The sequence below is a fragment of the Diorhabda carinulata genome, chromosome X (genome assembly GCF_026250575.1).
Source record: "Diorhabda carinulata isolate Delta chromosome X, icDioCari1.1, whole genome shotgun sequence".
Classification (NCBI taxonomy): domain Eukaryota; kingdom Metazoa; phylum Arthropoda; class Insecta; order Coleoptera; family Chrysomelidae; genus Diorhabda; species Diorhabda carinulata.
In genome coordinates, this window is record NC_079472.1 from 20512318 (window position 1) to 20530760 (window position 18443).

Consider the following 18443-nt stretch of genomic DNA (forward strand, 5'->3'; position numbering starts at 1 on the left):
AGAAAATATTGAAAAAAATAGTCATGAACAAACTTAACATGAATGTTTCATTATTTTTTATTATGTAGATAATTGCTACAGTACCAAGGAATAAAATTGGGAATACAAGTCAAATATTCAATTCTTATAATAAAAATCCAGATTGAACAAATTAATAACAATTTTCTTGGCATAAAAAAACAGTATGGTATACCAAACCAACTTGGTTGATGAAATTATTTAAGTATGACATCCTGAATTAAGATGAAGAGCTATTGCGTAAGAAAGCTGTATTAAGAGGAAATTACCTTTAAAAATGATCGATAACTTATTCAAAAGAAGTATGAAGATATATTACATTCAATTAACAAAGCAAGCATATCAAAAACACTAAAATATAAAAATATAAAACCTATTCTCACTTCATGTATAAGGACTTTCTTATCATGTTATCAAAGTGGTTTAGTAAATAATAAGAAAGCATAAAGGATAAAAGTCATATATTCAATTATTAATCCTTGGAAAGAGTTAAATATAAATAAGAGATTTTTGAAAATTTTGGAAAAATATATAACTACTTTTCAAAGTGATCTCCTTTCAGTGTTCAATAAGATTTTATAATAATAATCATCTAGCTCCTCAAAATAGCCATTAACTGCCGACATCATCTCTTCACTGTTGGAAAATAACACTCGCATGATACCCGCCGTTGATAGTTTTTACTTTGTGTCGATTTACTTTACCACTCGAGCACTACGTTCCGTTTCTAAAAATACTACTATGAGTGTAGTTATTATTTATTAAACAACCTTACTACCAACATTCTGTTATAGATAGAATTTCTGCCGTTGTTACGTGAGAGTTGTCTTCTAATGACAGCAAAATATCAGTAACAGTACATCATCGCTTATTGCTTCTCTTCCAGATTTTGGAGCATCTCCCACGCTTTCCGTTTAATTAAATTTTGCGATAATTCTCCTTAATATACTAAAATGTGTCGTTAAATAGAGCAAATTCTTCTCCATGTCTTCGAAGTCTTTCGCCATAAATTATCATCTTTTTCATAATTTTCTGTGTATATATAATAATGTTTGAGAATTTTATTTATTCCTGTTCTTTTTGTTACTGTTTCATTCTAACTTATGAAATTCTATTTCAGTATCATCGGTTCTATTATGAATAGTAAAAATAACAAAGAACTGAATTACAGAAGGTGGAATGATGGCAGTTCTGAGCGTCTGATAAAATTAGAATATGAGCAGAGAGACAAAAGAATGCTACGAGACTTATTCACTGGTTTCCATCAACTCTATCATTTATTTACAAAAAACTCTTTTATGAATTGTTGAGTTGAGTTACGTGCGCATGTATAATCACCAAATAATAATCTTACTAATTAATTATACCTTGCAAAATGAGATTGAATTGACACATTTTTAAGAAAATAAGCTTATAAGACCCGAATTAAAATTAATGACCTTATAGTTATCTGGTTCGCGAGACTAATCAGTGCCGAAAATAAAAAGAAGCTGAAGGAAAAAAGAAGAGGCAACACTGGCAACTGAATAAATTATAAAATCACAACGGGGGCACCAATTATACGATTATTGCGTATTCATGGTAGTGATTTATAATGTCCCACCCATATCAGCAGATGTGTATATGGATGGAATTATAATTACAAAAACAAGTTTTGTTTCTTTTAACAATTCACATAGTTATAGGCCGGTATTATGTGGTAGTTTTGACATATTTCTTGTAATTATGAATTGGTATATACAAGAAATGCCTAAATAGAATATTTATCTTAATTTGTGATCAAAGACACTTATTAGAAATTGAGCTGTAAATAATTTTTTATACATTAATTAAAAGTCATAGCAATACCAAATAAAGGAGAATAATGATAATTAGTGTGACATGGAAATATAAAAAAACGAATGGTATTGTATTCTCAACGTTATACAATAATTTGAATTATCAACCAATTGATCTATAGATCGAAAATAATGATATAAGAAATGCTTTATCGAAAATTGGGATCAAATTAATGTTATCCACAAATATAAACTAAATCAAACTAATCAATAAAAATGATAATTTTATAAAATTTTTGGGTATTTTTTATAGTTTCGCTTTTTTCTTTCACTTCAACAATATCTGTTTATTATCAAATATATTAATTGAAGCCTCGAATTTTTGACAATAAAATACATTTTTTCATTTCTTCTTCATAGAAGGTTGATGTCTGTGTTTTCAACCATGTGGTAACATGTTCTCTTAGCTTGTCATCATCGTTGTAGTGATGATCACGAAAGAAAGATTCTAGGTATAATGAGATATGAATTTCGCTAGGGACGAGGTCCGGGCTATACGAAGGATAATAACGTCCCAACCAAATTTCTGTAGGAGTTTTTTTTGTCGAGTTCGAGGTTCAAGGTCGAGCTTATTGTTCTTTTGACAGTAATCTTCGGCGCTTGTAGTGAACATGTGCATTGATATTTAGTCGTAAAAAATCAAACAGCAAAATGCCTTTTCTGTTCCCAAAATGGAGCACAAGATTTTTCGAAATGTCAAGATTTGCTCAGACTAACTTTCCATGAGGACAAACTTTGACCCCATTCTATCCATTCAGATTGGGTGCCCAATTCGAGAGAAGTTTTCGAAATTCAGGTTTTCAGAAAATTTTCAAGAATTAGAATCGTGAGAATTGCGTCAATTCCATAGCTTGAGTACTAATGATAAACTTATGGTTTTGCTTTAGCTTCTCTTCAATTGCGTGAATAATCTCATCTGTAAACAAATATAAGCGTTGCTTTTCATCTTTCAATCAATCACATCCTTCATTAAACGGTAACTCCGGAAACCTCGCCAAATTGTCGATAAATTTCATTTGTTTCAACTTTCTTTGCATTTAGAAAACAAATTAGAGACCTGATTTCACATACGGCGGCAGTTCTCATAAAGAATTACAAAAGTAAAGAAGTACAGTCGGCAACAGCGATTTGAAAATGGCGTACGTTTCATCTACTAGACTTAGACTAACAGCCGCGCATGCTCCAACAACGATCGCAGTGCTACCGCTGATAGAAGTAGAAACGGAACTTACATTGTGGATATGGGTACTTCGTATAGCAATATGCAGTTTTTTTCACACTGTAACACCACAGCTTTTCCCACTTTAGTACTTGTATTTTATTAAATTCTTATTTTTATACTTTAAGTGTTCTATTATTATGTGTTTCATTCCCACATTGTAATTGGCCCTTGAGCTGCGAGGTGGTGTAAATAAATAAATTAATTCTGGATAAGTCCCCATAGCAGATCCCAGTTATTGGATAACTTTATGAGGGATTATCTAACGGGAAGACAAATAATTGATTATCAGCAGGAAAGTATATCTCTAAAATATCAGCGCAACTTATTTCAAAAAGTCTCGAAATAGGGTCTCAAGCATTTATGGTTTCTTAGTAGACCAATTAATCTGGAAATTTCTTTTGCATGCGGACAGTCAGGATTATATACCGAGTATATTTTGGATAAACAAAAAACATTATGATGACATTATTTTAAATATATTTAATACTATTTCGTTTGATGGGTCATTCGATATTGAAATGTTCAAAATAATCTATTCAGGTTATTGTAAAGCTCACCCTACCATCAAGATAACTTCGAAATTTTAATTAAATTTTCTGTCTCCTGTCATTTACAGTTAATCAAGATTTATACTTTTCAAGTGAACAATATTCGTATTTTATATTTTACAACAAAATCTTGATTAAATACTCACGGCGTTTTAATGACGACAGGGAATTTTATGATGTTATCACTGAAATTTGCGGTAAAAACAAATCGTGATAGTTCATAGTAGAATAGTAGACGGCTTCACTTGACACTTTCAAATACCGTTGTCTTTTGAAAAGCAAATCAGGCGCTTTGGGTTGGTAACAGATGCGTGCCTTAGCTTGTTTCGTATCAGGTGTTTCTATCCATCTCCCCAGACTCTATATTACTAGTCTCACTGGGCCCATTGGTGGTTTTAGCAATCTGACGAGCCAGCCCGCTTCGTCGTTCCCGTTGTTGCCCAAGTGATCGGGCAATTAAACTATCTGGATCCTGCATCCATCACTCACCATTTCTTGTAGAACTTTCCTACACTCCAGCACAGGAGTAGACCACATCATTTCGACTGTTGCCTGTATGTCAGCTCTACTGTCTAAGCATATTGAGATTACTGTGTTACTATGGCGTCGTCCACATTCCATTAGTGATGCGTGCCTCCAATGCCTTATAAAATTTTGTTTTCGCATGGCCAATTGATCCATACTAAAGTTTTTTGAGGATGTTCAGCCTGTATGCTGCCCTCATGGCTGCAACTGACTAACTAAACCCTGTCCAGTCATACTCTAGTTTTTCCTTTCTCAATGCACGGCCACTACACGATGGCCCCATACATGAGGACTTCAGTGAAAGACCCCTTGTACAATCGAAAGCTCGTCAGAGGGCATAGGTGGCATTTTTTATTTTGTTGTTCACGTGTTCGTACAAGAGAAGTTTTGTTTCCAGATATTTAACCGCTTTACAGTATTGTTAAAGCTGATCGACTTGATACACAAAGTGTAAGTTGAAAAGCGATAAAAACATGCGCCGATGGATCTCAACTAATCGATTCACCTTGTAATCGAAACTATAGGTTTGATGTCATTTCCGTTGCATGCAAATTGTAATATTTTTGATTAAACAGTCAAATGTCAGTCAGATTCGATGCTTTTTATCCTAATAAACCAGCGGGCAAATGCGATTAACTGATGGGTTCTATAGCGTGTTGTTGTTTTCTTTAATTTAGAAAGTTATTAATTGTACGATCGGTGTTGATGACAGGTTGTTGGGGCTTCTGGTTTTTGGCCCTACTGTTATTAGAATTTAGGGTGAAACCCTTATTAGTTCGTAAATCGTTAATAACTTCTCAATAATAATTACTAAATACCTAGAATCGATTATACGATTGAATAAATGTCCGTAGACATAGGAAAACTAGAAAAATATGAAAAAACGTGAGAAAATGAGACAAATTTTTAAGAAATTACGTTATAAGTTTAAAATTTTTACAGAAAACAAAACTCGTCAGCCATCAAACAATGGAAAATCTATCAGAACTAGGATTAGTAGTTCCTGAAAATCACTTCTTCTTTGGTGTATGAGTTCGTCATTTTTGTGGCAAACTTTCAATTACTTCACTTTTAATTTTGAAAGATTGACAATTACACAAAAGAGCCGCTAATTCTTTTTGATTAGAGGTGGTCATGATGTAAAATTTTTAATATTAATTATGTAAAGCTTATCAAAGAACTTGCATACATTATATATAAAATATAACAGTGATAAGGACATGTAATATCGATGGAAGAATCAGTAATAAATGCAAACAAATAGCATACGCTAATTATTTAATTCTAATAGTAAGGGACCGAAAAATCAGAAAAAATTGTAAGGGAGGCAGAAAATAAATCAAAAGAAGACAAAATATATGAATATTGAGAGGACAAAAGCGAATCGCAAACCAGAAATAGTAAAGATGTCAATTTCGTATTAGTTACACTTTAACTACTTGAAACGGTAAGCAACAAAACTGACACAAAGAATGAGATAGAACAAAGAATTCATGCAGAGTAGAGGACAAGCCGATAAAACCAATAGTAACATACCTTCTATTTCCTCTTCTTCAGGCGTCCATTTTCATGGCTTATATGTTTTTCTTAATTTGTTCTTTTATTCTCTTCGTTTCCGCTCCATATACCAACTCCTCCTAATTATTGTATTGTAGATTGTAAGTTTGGGTTGTTCTTCATTTCAGTATTCCACAGTATCCCATTTAGTTTATTCTATATTTTAATTCTGTATCATCTCTTCCATAATTTCGTTGTTTTTTAGTTATATGTCGGTTGTATCTTCATGTATACTCACTCAAGTACTGTGTCTTTTCTACGTTCATCTGCGGTCTTCATTTTCCGTATTTTTCCTAGCAGTAGTTTAATGCCACTAGTGCGTAAAGTGCCAATTTATTATATATAACTAAAAATTTATAATGTGTTGTGTGAATTTAGACGCATCGCTCTCGTTTAAAAAATTTGTTTCGTACAAATAAAATTATTTATCTTTCGAATGACGCATCCAAATTACTTGTATAAATGTACTGTGTAGTTGAGGCGGATCAAAAATATATAAACAAATAAAAAGTAAATTTGATAAACTGTTGATTAAAAATGTAATCGAGTTAATAACAGAGCAAACACAAACAACATCCTGCTGACCATCAAGATGACCTTAATCAGCGGTACGTGAATATAAAAGTATAAAAACTGTTCAAATTCCCTGATACTACTTACCGTATTACTTACGTTCAAGTTTAACCTGTTATATTTTTCTTATAAAAGAGTAACCACCAAATATGAATTAAGAATTTTTTCATAACATACTAATTTTGACCACCGTTAATTAATTGAACAATAACTGTATATTGTAAAGGTGATATCAGACGTTTCACTTTTCGGTTCATTCGGGTGAATGATCACTCAAGTGAATGTTCTCTCTTTTTTTTTCATTCCACGCTCACAAGACACACACAAAATGACACAAAAATGAACTTTATTCGCTCATTTCCTCGAATATGTCGTCAAACGAATTCGAGTGAACGTTCTCTTCGCGTTTCATTTTTCGATTTTTCGTTCATTCGGAGTGCGAGTGATTGATGCCGAATGCCGAAATCCAACATCGCTGGATTGGTTCACTAATAAATTCATTTATCACTTTTGATTCATTTAATGCCTAGACGTTTCATTCTTAATGAAAGACAGAAATGAATAAAAAGTGAACCGTCTGATACCACCTTAACTATCGTTGTTGATTCATTTATTGACTGTTAGAATAATTATTTAGAATTGCTTATATCACAGATCCTATAAATACTAACATATACAACAATACAAACTATTCTTAAGGAATACATAATAATTAAAAATCCCCGTTTACATTCACTGTCAATAATTAATAAACTAACTAACCCGGCGAAGTTTGTTCCCCCATACGAGCAAAAAATGAGTTGATTTTAAATTTTGGGGAATTTTTATTAAAAATTCTTCATATTCTTCGACATAAGTTCTATCTACAACCAATCAAGTATCACTAAAATCAGTTAATTTAATATTGAAGTGATTTATTTGCTACCTAAAATCGACTAATGGGTTAAAAAACCAAACTCGGCACAAACATGCACATTATGTCGATTCAACCGAAAAGATTCTATGTAGTTTGAACATTATTAATTTCGGGGACGATATTGGAATTCCTTTAGTAATTAAGCTTTTATAAACAAATTATTTGAGTTTCAATGTTATAAACTAAATAAAATCGACAGATAAAAAATAAGTAGTGGTTGTAATTTGATTCGGGGGCTCATTTGACATCATGAATGTACAAAAATTTGAAGACGCTTCAATGCTTACCTAATTCACCTGTAAAACGTTCCAGTTGGACTGTGGGTTGAAATAATATCCGCTACTACCATCAGAAACTACTGAGGAGACAAAGACAGGAAACCGAAACGCAGGAAGTATGCATAAATTCCTGCTGACATGTTATTATGAAATACAATGGGAAGGGTATGTTCACCTTTAAGTCGAGACTTTTACAACATAAAAAAAGTTTAGTTCCCTAAGCGAATATAAAGCGAAAGAGGGTTACAGTAATGCTTAAATTTAATCAGGCGAAGCAAGAAGAGGACAAAAAAGGTATAAAACTCATGATAAATGACGTGAAAGCTGAAAGAAAATTTTATTCTTACAAGTGTAGTTTAAGAAGTTGAGGGATTTATTACTGTATTTTCATTCTTTCAAAAACAAAAATTCTCGTATGACGAAATAGAAAGTCGTTGAGTTTCACCATTATTTAGTTTTCTTGAGAAATGAAAATTAGAGAATTGTAGTGCTCGTAGGGTAGTGAGGCGATTGTGTGCTTGGCGCCGAGTATCTACCAGATACTCTAAAATAAGAAAAACCTCGTGGAGTGTTCTTTTGGATTTTCTATACTTTTATAAATTTATTTTCAGCTGTGAGGCGCGAGGCCCTTAGCACCGCGAGGCCGCTTCTGATCGCGTCTTTGGCCTCATTGGAGCCAAGCCCTAATATCAGCCAATATTTTCACATTTTCTATTTATTCTACTAGCCCAATATCCCAGAAACCAACAATTCGATTTTAGTTAGCTGCTACTGTACTTGAACAAACCGTATTCTATCAGATTATGTAAAAAATAATTCAATAAAAACAGGACTATTCAACTGAGAGAGCTGAAATTATGACCTATTATTACGACATGTACGTTAAATATTATTGAAAAAGAATGATATTCAATGGGTGTTTGTGATTTTGAGTACTTTAATCATATATTAAATAGTTCCTAGTGACTTACCATTTTTATAATTAAAGATACTTATTTTCAGAGCACTAAATGTATATGAATAATCGTGTTTATCGTGTTTATCACCTGTTGCATTCGCAAAAAGTTGGAAAGTAGCTCTGGTAAAAACAGTTCGTCTATAAATTATCCTAACTAATGAAATATGTAGGAAAACTGACAGCTCGTTGGGCAAAGGGTACACTTTATGCTGCTTCACTCTACCAGTGGTTTTACGAAATCTTACAACCTGATACAAGATTAATAAACTCTAATAACATGTTAGACGATTTCGCTTCATTTATTATCAATGTTTTATGATTGAATTTCAACATCGTTACTCTTCATTGACGTTAACTTAGATATATTACATTTATTATAACCGATGATTGTTATCGTTAAACGAGATCACTGTGTAGTAAAAGTTTTTTCAAATTCGTGTTTCATTTTATAACCATCTATAAAGCTGCGTGATACTTAATTTAAGTATCATATTTTATTTGAATTGATATTTTATATCAAAAAGATTAATCGGCGATCTAATTGGTACATATTTGGGTCAATATAGAAATATGGTAAAAAAGTTCTACTACTAAACTTTAGTTTAGTTTAGTTCAGTTCAGTTCAGTTCGTTTTTTTCTTATGATCTAGATGCCAAGCTTTTGCGATTAAAATAATTTTTTACAAATTATTTGATGAAAATATACACTAAGTGTCGAATAACTGTACAATCACCCATCTATGAATAATAAAAAACAAAGCTAATATTCAAAAAATCAATTTACGCGACTTTGATCAACAAACTACGATAGTAATTCTAGTTAGGGGTCATCCATAAATTACGTATGACTTTTAGGGGGGGAGGGGGTTCAATGTTTTCTTACGATTTCTTACAAAGAGGGGTGGGGGTGTTAAAGTCGAGGACGTGAAAAATTGCATCGATCGGCGTAATGATGCTCCCGAAACTGATACTTCCAAACCAATTATCAAATCGATTGAAGAGTGGGACCAAAATCCGTGGTCATCTGAATTAGAAAACCTGAATACTCTTTCTTTCAGAACATAGTTCATTATGTAGTTCAAAATTATATAGAAAATTATTATAATTGAGCCAATAAAATTCTTTGATAAAAAACCATACTTTTGATTTATATAGAAATTACGTGATTCTTAAACCTACTATAATGAAATAAATTTATAAAATATAACATCTTCACTATGTATAAAAATTTTGTAAGATAAGAGGGGGTAGGGGTCGCGAAAAATCTTACGATACCTTACAGGGGGAGGGGAGGGGTCGAAAAAGTTTTACTTAATTTATGGATTACCCCTTACTGTTACTGCGTTTACAAGTATTTTCAAAATGGGTTGCCATTACAGCAACCGTAAATATTAAGTTGACAATACTACACTTGTGACGTTAGAAGCACCGCCATCCATTTAGTGTAGTTCAATAAACGTTCCACGAAACATTTCATCAAATCTTAAAAGAAGTGTGAGTGTTTAATAAGAAATTCAGTGTGAAACGATCAGAGAAAACGCTAGATTTATTGAAGAAAAGGGTAACAACACAAAAAAATAAGTAAAACTCACGACGCCACTGTTCAAAGTCGAAGTCGTTGATTTCTCATTTTTATACAACTAATCCACCTACCGGGGGGTACGAAACAGACCCGTCATTAATGATTTTAATACCAATTAATTCACTACACGCAGATTGATATAAACAGAAATAATAAATTTCTCCGTGGGATTACTTTTTATTATAAGACCGCCACGATTGATTTGTCAAGTCCCGAGTAGACTTTATTATACGCGGTGTATCAACAAAAAATACCCATTAATAACTTCATAGGTATTTTAAATTCCTAAAAAAAGTGAATAAATCATTTCGTTTAAATGAGTAATATTTGTATTTATTCAAATTCAAATCGTAAATAATTCAGTTTGAATTTAAATGCTTCACAAACATTATTAATCACAACAAACAGCATTCTCTAACGACTTGTTGACGTATATATTCAAGAGACTGCCCAGCACAACTATCTAATTCAAACCCTACAGATTTCTTTTTCGGGATATAAAAACCTACTCACTGAAGATGGTTTCACAACTTACCATTAATGGTGAAAGACAGAATAATAAAACTTGTTTTGAAGCTAGAACGCAGGAAATGATTCTACTGAACAACCCGCTCACGGTTAGGGGACATAGTATAAGTAAGACATATATATAAGTGACGAAGTTTGAATTTTTCATTTGTTATAAGATTTGGAGAATGAAAATATAAACAGCAAAGAATAAGCTGCATGTTTTGGCAGATATATTTTTTTAGAAGCAAGCTGATAAATTTGATTACAATAATTGCACATCTAGGGTATATGTGTACCCCCTTTGGTATTATGAATGTTGAAAATAATAGCACCACATATCTCAAAAAATTTGTGCTACGGCTCAGAATCAGATTACTATAGGTTCAAAAAACTCACTGTCAAAATAACTAACGATTAAAGAGAATTTATTATCAATTTTACATAGCTATACAGCAAACAAGATGATTTGAAGATGAAATTTAACTTCATACTTGGAACTTTGCTATACCGGAGATTCGTTAGAGTTGGAGATGTCTTCAAACGTTACAAACTTTGAAGGCCCTATCATTAGTTTGAATCCTATGAGTTTCTCATTTATATCACAGATCAGTAGTCTGGATTGATGGTCCTATCGTGTTGTATCTGGTGGTAACTGGATTTAGTCTACTGGAAGTCTGTCCCTACTTTTACTTTTACAAGTTTTGAAGGCCCTATCATTAGTTTGAATCCTATGAGTTTCTCATTTATATCACAGATCAGTAGTCTGGATTGATGGTCCTATCGTGTTGTATCTGGTGGTAACTGGATTTAGTCTACTGGAAGTCTGTCCCTACTTTTACTTTTACAAGTTTCTCTGCTCAGCTTCTTCTCGACGAAAAAAGCTGCCATAAAGTGTCACTTTTTTATGTACTATATATAGTCTGATACCTGAGGCGAAGCGTTTTAATGTCATAGGGAGGATTAGCAATTTTCCTCTTGAGGTATGTATATAATTTTTTTACTATTTCTTGATAAGAAATTTGTGAAACTTGTGCAGCGACCAAGTAGATGATAAAGTAGATCGTTCCTAATGATGACACCTGTAAGTCGAATAAGGTGATGCTTGGTATCATTGATAACGTATTATCTATTTATGATTGTTTTAACAATAAGTCGTGTGACTAACTGAGAAAAACACATTTGTAAAATCATTGTCATTTTCCTCAAAATAGGTTTCAGTATCAGGAATTGCTTCTTGATTTGAGCTGAGTTTCTTACCGGGGAGCATTTTTTTGAAATCATAGAATAGCCAGTAGTCAATGGGGGTTCAGTTCTGGACTATATGGTGATTGAAAAAATGTAATTCGTGAAATTCAACAGTGCATTGTCTTGGTGATTTTATATTCGACATATTAGGCCGTTTTCTCTAATTTTTGCATTCAAACGATCCAACAATTCTATGTAGTATTCGTTATTGATTGTCTCATGCGTATCCCAAAATACTAAAGCCATAACCTTCCCAGCTGACTGTTGTACTTTGGGACGCTTCGGACATGGTTAACCGGCTAAGATGATGATCGTTCTGATTCCGGAGTGAAGTGATGAATCCATGTTTCATTCATTGTAACATATCGATGCAAAAAATCTGATTTATCATGTGTAAATAAGACCAAATACTGCTCTGGACCATCAATACGCTGTTGTTTTGGATCGACTGTGCAAACGCGGCACCCACTTTGAACAAAACTTTCTCATGGTCAAATTTTCATGCATAATTGTAAACACGCTGCCTCAGCTATTTCATGTAATTTCAATTTACGATTAGATAAAACCAATCTGTGGACTTGTTTGATGTTTTCTGGAGTAACCACCAATTAAACGAAGTCATAGTTTTTTGAAAGTTGGTACTTCATAATCGTCCTATGGATTTGACAATGGCAGTGCCATCTATGTTTCAGTCACACGATTTGGCTGAAGAAGGAAAATTTGTTATATCGTTCTAAGACATCCTAAGAGAGATACGAAAACGTATATGACGGTTTAAAGACATGGCTGAAAGATGGAGCCAAAAATTTGAATTCCGTGAAAAATTATGTGCCTGATCATTTTCCAGCCTAATTTAAACGTGGAAAATTGCATTTACACTCCTCTTATATATAAAAATCGGTAGTCTATAAAAACCATGCTTGCCTATTTTAATAAAAGGTTTGTAAGACTCTCCAATATGTTTTTCCACGAAATCAAAAGCATTCATCTGACGTTTCCAGTAACAGATTTCTATGAAATATGTGGAAACTTTAAATGTAACTGGTTTCAGAAAAGTTGATTCCAAATAAATCCCATCGATGTTAAGTGAGTAAAATAGTTCTCAAACATTTTCAATAAACTTGACGAATTTTACTTGAAATCATTTTAATTTCGGTGAACTAAATACTTGATCCCAGGAAGGATTTTACAATGGCGTACTTGAAATGTATATACCGGGTTTACTGTGTTATCAAAAAACAGATTTCACTCATATCAATTGAAATAATACATTTTCAAAGATTCTTGGCACGACGATAAGAATGAAGTTCTTCGTTCGTTATAATTAAAACTTCCAAATACTGATGTCTTCTTAAAAGTTGATCAGGCTTGATTAAGACTTTTAACGACTCTAAGTAAACTGTAGAGTTGAGCGCCTTTCCGAATCGGCAGTAATGCCTATAGATGAAGCTGGCGTCTTGGATTACCAAGTCTAGATAAAAAACCAGTTACATAGACATAGATGTGTACCTTAGCTTGTCTCATGCCATGGGTTCTAGACCCATCAGTGCATTTGCTAATCTCATTCTGGTGAACCTCGTTATTTTCTTGCTGTACAAATGATAGGACATTATCACAGGCGCTATCTATTCACTGCTTACCAAATTTATTAGAAATTTACCAGCAGCCTTCGTCAATATTTTTGCATCGTCATTTACTCCAGCTTGCAATTCGTTGAGGATGTTCAGCCTTTATCCTGTCCTCTTTGCTTCAAATTCTATCATTATGTCCCAAGTAGAGAGATCTAGTAGGAATTCAAGGGGAAAATACTGGGCCAGCTTTATTTTGGTATCCACATTTTGTTCTACAACAGTTTTGGATATCTGAAAGTTATTTAATTTAGAACAGGTAATCACAACTATTTGAATTAAATCTCTTTGCTCTTCGCGCTTATCGCCTCTTGTATGTCCTCTATATAAACTGGTAACAAGGTTTAGTCCAATTTTCTGAGCGGCCGATATTTTAGAAAACTTTGGCATATAGCATAAAAGTAATAAATTTTTTACAATCATTTAGAATTTTCTCATGTGATGTTATGCCACTGACTAGAAAATAATTTCTACCAAGTTCGTATTCAGCTTTCTCATTCGTGTTGATTGAAAATTTATCAAATGGAAAATCCAATCAAATTTGAAATGTCGAGGGAAAGATACAGAGTTTTCTCACAAAATTGAAGAAAAATAATTTGTTAAAAAATATTATGAAGATTGTTTCGTAGGTTTATTTATCATAAATGTCTTTCCCTTATAATCGTTATTATTCATCATAATCAAATTAATGATATAAAACGTCTTATTAAAAAATACCGAGAGCAAGACAAGTGTATGAAATATTGGAATTTCTATATGTACATATGTATATGTGTGATTAGGGTATTATGACACTACGATCTCTAGTGTGTCCCTTTATTTTACTCTGGCACTGGGGATCTTCGTGGTTTACAGCTGATCTATTTATTCCACTCCTCTTAAAAAGTTCAGAATGTGAGATGGCTCCAGTTGCCAGAGATCCACTTCTTTGCATATTCTCCCAGGTCTTATGTTCTAAATTTTCGTAGTCTATCACATTTTGATAGAATGTAGATAGAGGTTTGGTCCTCTACGTGACAGAATCTGCAAGTTATATTGTCTACTAAACTTAGCTTCTTCTCTTGATCTTCCATGGTTATAGTTTCCTAGTAATATCTCTGTCAGTCTCAACCTCCGTAGATTGTAACCAGTAACTGGTTTTATACTTATCTCCCTTATTTTTTACTGTATAAACGATTCATGTCCCTAGGATTTATTGGAAGGCAACTTCATTCATCGTATCTAGTAAATTTAGTTTGTCCAAGCATTCCCAAGCCAGTTTTAATTTCATTACATTGAAGATTAGAGCTGCTTGTCTAACTTCTAAAGAGTACATAAATTTAAATTAAATAAATAAATGCTATATATATAAAAGAATAATAAAAAAATTAAATTGCGGTTACTTGTTTTTCTAAAAAAAAATGTATATTCCAATTGTAAAATTTTAAAATTCCACGTTAGATAGATAGAATCTTTTAAGAAAGATATATCTTCCACATTAGTTCATGCATCCGGTTATATTCTCATTATATTATTCAACTCGAAATTAATTTGAATAAATTTGAATGAATAATGAGTCAGGTTTAGCGTGAATAGTGTTAAAATGTCGCTTCGAATTGTATCAATTGCAAGATATCAATCATTTTATGTATATTGAAATTTAAACTTTGCAGCTTCCTTTTCTAGCTTCTCATTCTTTCCAACGGAGTCATTTACGAACACTGGATATTGGTAATTATTTTTAAAATATTCCATTTTTCCTCATTTTTTTTTAAAGGAATGTGTTTGAAAGATGGTCTCACAAATTTTGTGTGTGCTTGACTATTTCATGCTTCACTGGTTTTTTTAATTCCAATGTCATCTTTTAGTTAGTAACGCAGATACTGAACTTGAAATCTAATTATATTTTTGATAACTTTCTTCTTTGGTTAATTCTATCTTGTTTCTTTACTCAAATGGCATCATAAACTTCTGAAATAAATTAGATTTAACAGCATGAGAATGAAACATTTACATAGTCACGACATTATTATTATTTTTTTCGATACGCTGTAAGCTTGTACAAAAATGGAATTGTTATTTAGTTGATAAGGTAACTTTTTAATTATACCATTATGTGAGAGATGCTGACCTCATTTATACAATGATCGATGATAATCTTTTATTAAAAACGGTATTAATCAAGTCGAAGAATTATTAGGCTATTGGTTGTGTTTAATTATAATTGTAGTAAGAGAGCTGCCCACTTCTCTTCAAGTATAGCAGTAAGGAGTACATCCCACAGAAACATCAACTTATCATTAATTAAAAAGAGAAGAATGTATAGAAATTCTGTTAATATGGGATGTCTCAGAATTTTTTGTTGTTCGTATATATCGCATTGTTCGAAAGAACTATTTCGTGGTATCTTTATAAAATTGTTCGACTAATTACATCCTAGGATAGAAGAGTCAAAATTTCCTGGTTTTATTTAGAGATATATATATTACTATAATCAGAAAAGTTTTCTGTGCGTGTAACTCAACCAATATCATGTAAAAGATAGCGGAGGAAATGGAGGTAAAAGATAGAAGAAGTAGATACATTTAATTGAATTTTAGTATCTCAATGTTGTTACGGAATCAGAGTGGAAGAACTTGCTTGATTGGATAGATGAGTAATTTGTTCGGGCTTTTGTTCAATAAGCCACAATTACATTGTAGTTTTTTCTAACTAAAGATGAGATATGAGTTTTTGAAAATACACTTTCGCAAAGTATTGTTACAAGGCCTGTGAATTATTTTACTCGTTGCAGAGAATGGTTTGAGTTTTCTGTTCAATTTATTAAATTTGGTTACTCGATTATTTAAATATAAATAAATATCCTGATTGACCCATGTTTATAATTGATAAATTTCATGTTACCAAATCGCACTTCCATATGCTCCCATTAATATCTGTTAAGAAATTAAGAAGTTTATAGAAGAAAAATAAATTGAAAAAACCAAAGGAAGGTAACTTGGAATTCCGAAGAATTATTGTTTAACTACCGAAGTTATTCTAGGGAACTTTCGAGGGATGAAAGTTATCGTGAATGAAAGAGCACCCCTTATTATTTTTTTTTGAAATGCAACAGGAGGGGTGCACAAGGGGGTGGTCGCTACATAACCCCCCTTTCAGTAATGAAGTCACAAAATTATGTTTGTGTGTGTCACGAAAACCCGGCTTGATTAGACATATAATTTGCTCAATGAATCTTTTCCTTTCTATCTAGTGATCTACATTTCTACCTAATATTACTTTCCACCTTCTTTTTACTGTTGACATCTTCTTTTTTTCTTATATGACGATTCCCTTACTATTCTATTCAGTATCTGGGTTATCCGTAGAACTATTTGATTATCAATATTTATGATATTAGAATCGTTAAGTTCCGGTCTGTTCAGTTTTGTTTGCTCCTTGAGTCGAATGATACAAACTTCACTTTCAAATTTTATTATTTACTATTTTCAAAGACGAAACATATCTATCAATGCGATCCAAACATATTTTACATTTCATATTTCCTTATTTGAAAATCTATCAATACAGGATCAACAAATATCGTTCATATTCTTCAATTCTAATACATTACAACTCCATAAATTGCTTTAAAAGTTGATTATTAACATGTTTTACATAGTTAAAAGTATTGATTCTGCTGCTACATATTATTATTATCCTGAACTTCTAGCTGAATAAAAGTACCTTTTCAAGTGACATTTATTGAACGAATTTCAAATCTACACCTTAGCGCCTCACAGTTTTATCTCCCATTAACTCCATACCTGGGCACATTCTATTGAGAATGAGAAGCTCATTTCAATACATTATTTATAGTCGAGGGAATATATACATTGTTTAGATTCCAATGTAATAATAGATATATGAAATTTGCTTCAAAGGTTTTACTCTAATTCCAGGCTGTTCAACCCCATGCCCGCGGGCCACAGGAATATTAAGTGGACCGCGCAAGTGTGGTTTAAAAATAAGCACCAAATTCAAAAATCCCGCGGCGCACATTATGGATCCAGTAGCACCCTGCATAAATTACATACGTGCAACGGCTCTCAACAGACGTCAATTCAGGCTATTATTTGAAGAAAAAATCAGAGTTACAACAATGGCTTTCAAGGGGCAGCATGTTGAAACATTTCTTCAACTTGCGAGAACAGGTGTCGCAATTTTTAGAACAGAAAGGGGCTTTACCATTCGAAGAATACATCCTGGTTGAGTGATCATTTCTTGTTCACTCTAAAATTGAATGCTTATCACAGTCATTTGATAGGAGATTTCAAGATTTCGAAAGTAAAAAACAGAATGTACAAATTTTTATGAATCCTTTCGTAATAAGTTTGGCTGAAATAGTTACTTTTCTACCAATATTCAATTAGAACTTGTTGAACTGCAAAATCATGATACGTTGAAAAACCTTTTTGCTAACAATTTGCCTTCGAAAGCATAAAATTCTTCAGAAGATTTTGCAGATTTCTGGAAATTGGTACCAAAAGGAGAATTTCCAGCAATATCTGACCTGGCGTTACAGTTTTTAAGTAGTTTTGGATCAACATATGTATGCAAAAAGGTTTTTTCAGATCTTAATTATGTAAAAAATAAATACCGCACATCCTTAACTGAGCAACATATTTTTTACTTGTTGTTACTGTCAACGTCGGATTTGTCGCCAAACATAAGTGAATTATTAAAAGACAAACAATGGCAGAAATCATATTGATTGTATAAACAAATTACCCTAGATTTAAATTCAATTTTGTTTCTTTATTTAGATTTTAGAATGAGATCCAATTTGTTCCTAATAAACAATCATTCAATTATTTTCTTTATAATTAAGTTTTTATTGCGCTTGTCCTGAGAGTAACTGGAACAGGAAATGTAAGTGGCCCGTCGTTAACGACTGAATCCACCGTTTAGCCCGACTCATCAAAAGGTTGAGCAGCCTTGATCTAATTAATTATTTTGTACTATTCTATAATTATGCTCATATTCCAAAATTCAATTAATTCAGGAATGCCTTTCCACTGCTCCACA

At 32.4% G+C, this 18443-nt stretch overlaps 1 protein-coding gene across 1 annotated transcript in view; it reads right to left on the minus strand.

Annotated features, from left to right (window-relative positions):
• The window catches only part of LOC130900776 (fringe glycosyltransferase), a 176505-nt gene that overhangs the window by 95004 nt on the left and 63058 nt on the right, over positions 1 to 18443 (minus strand). The window lies entirely within an intron of this gene.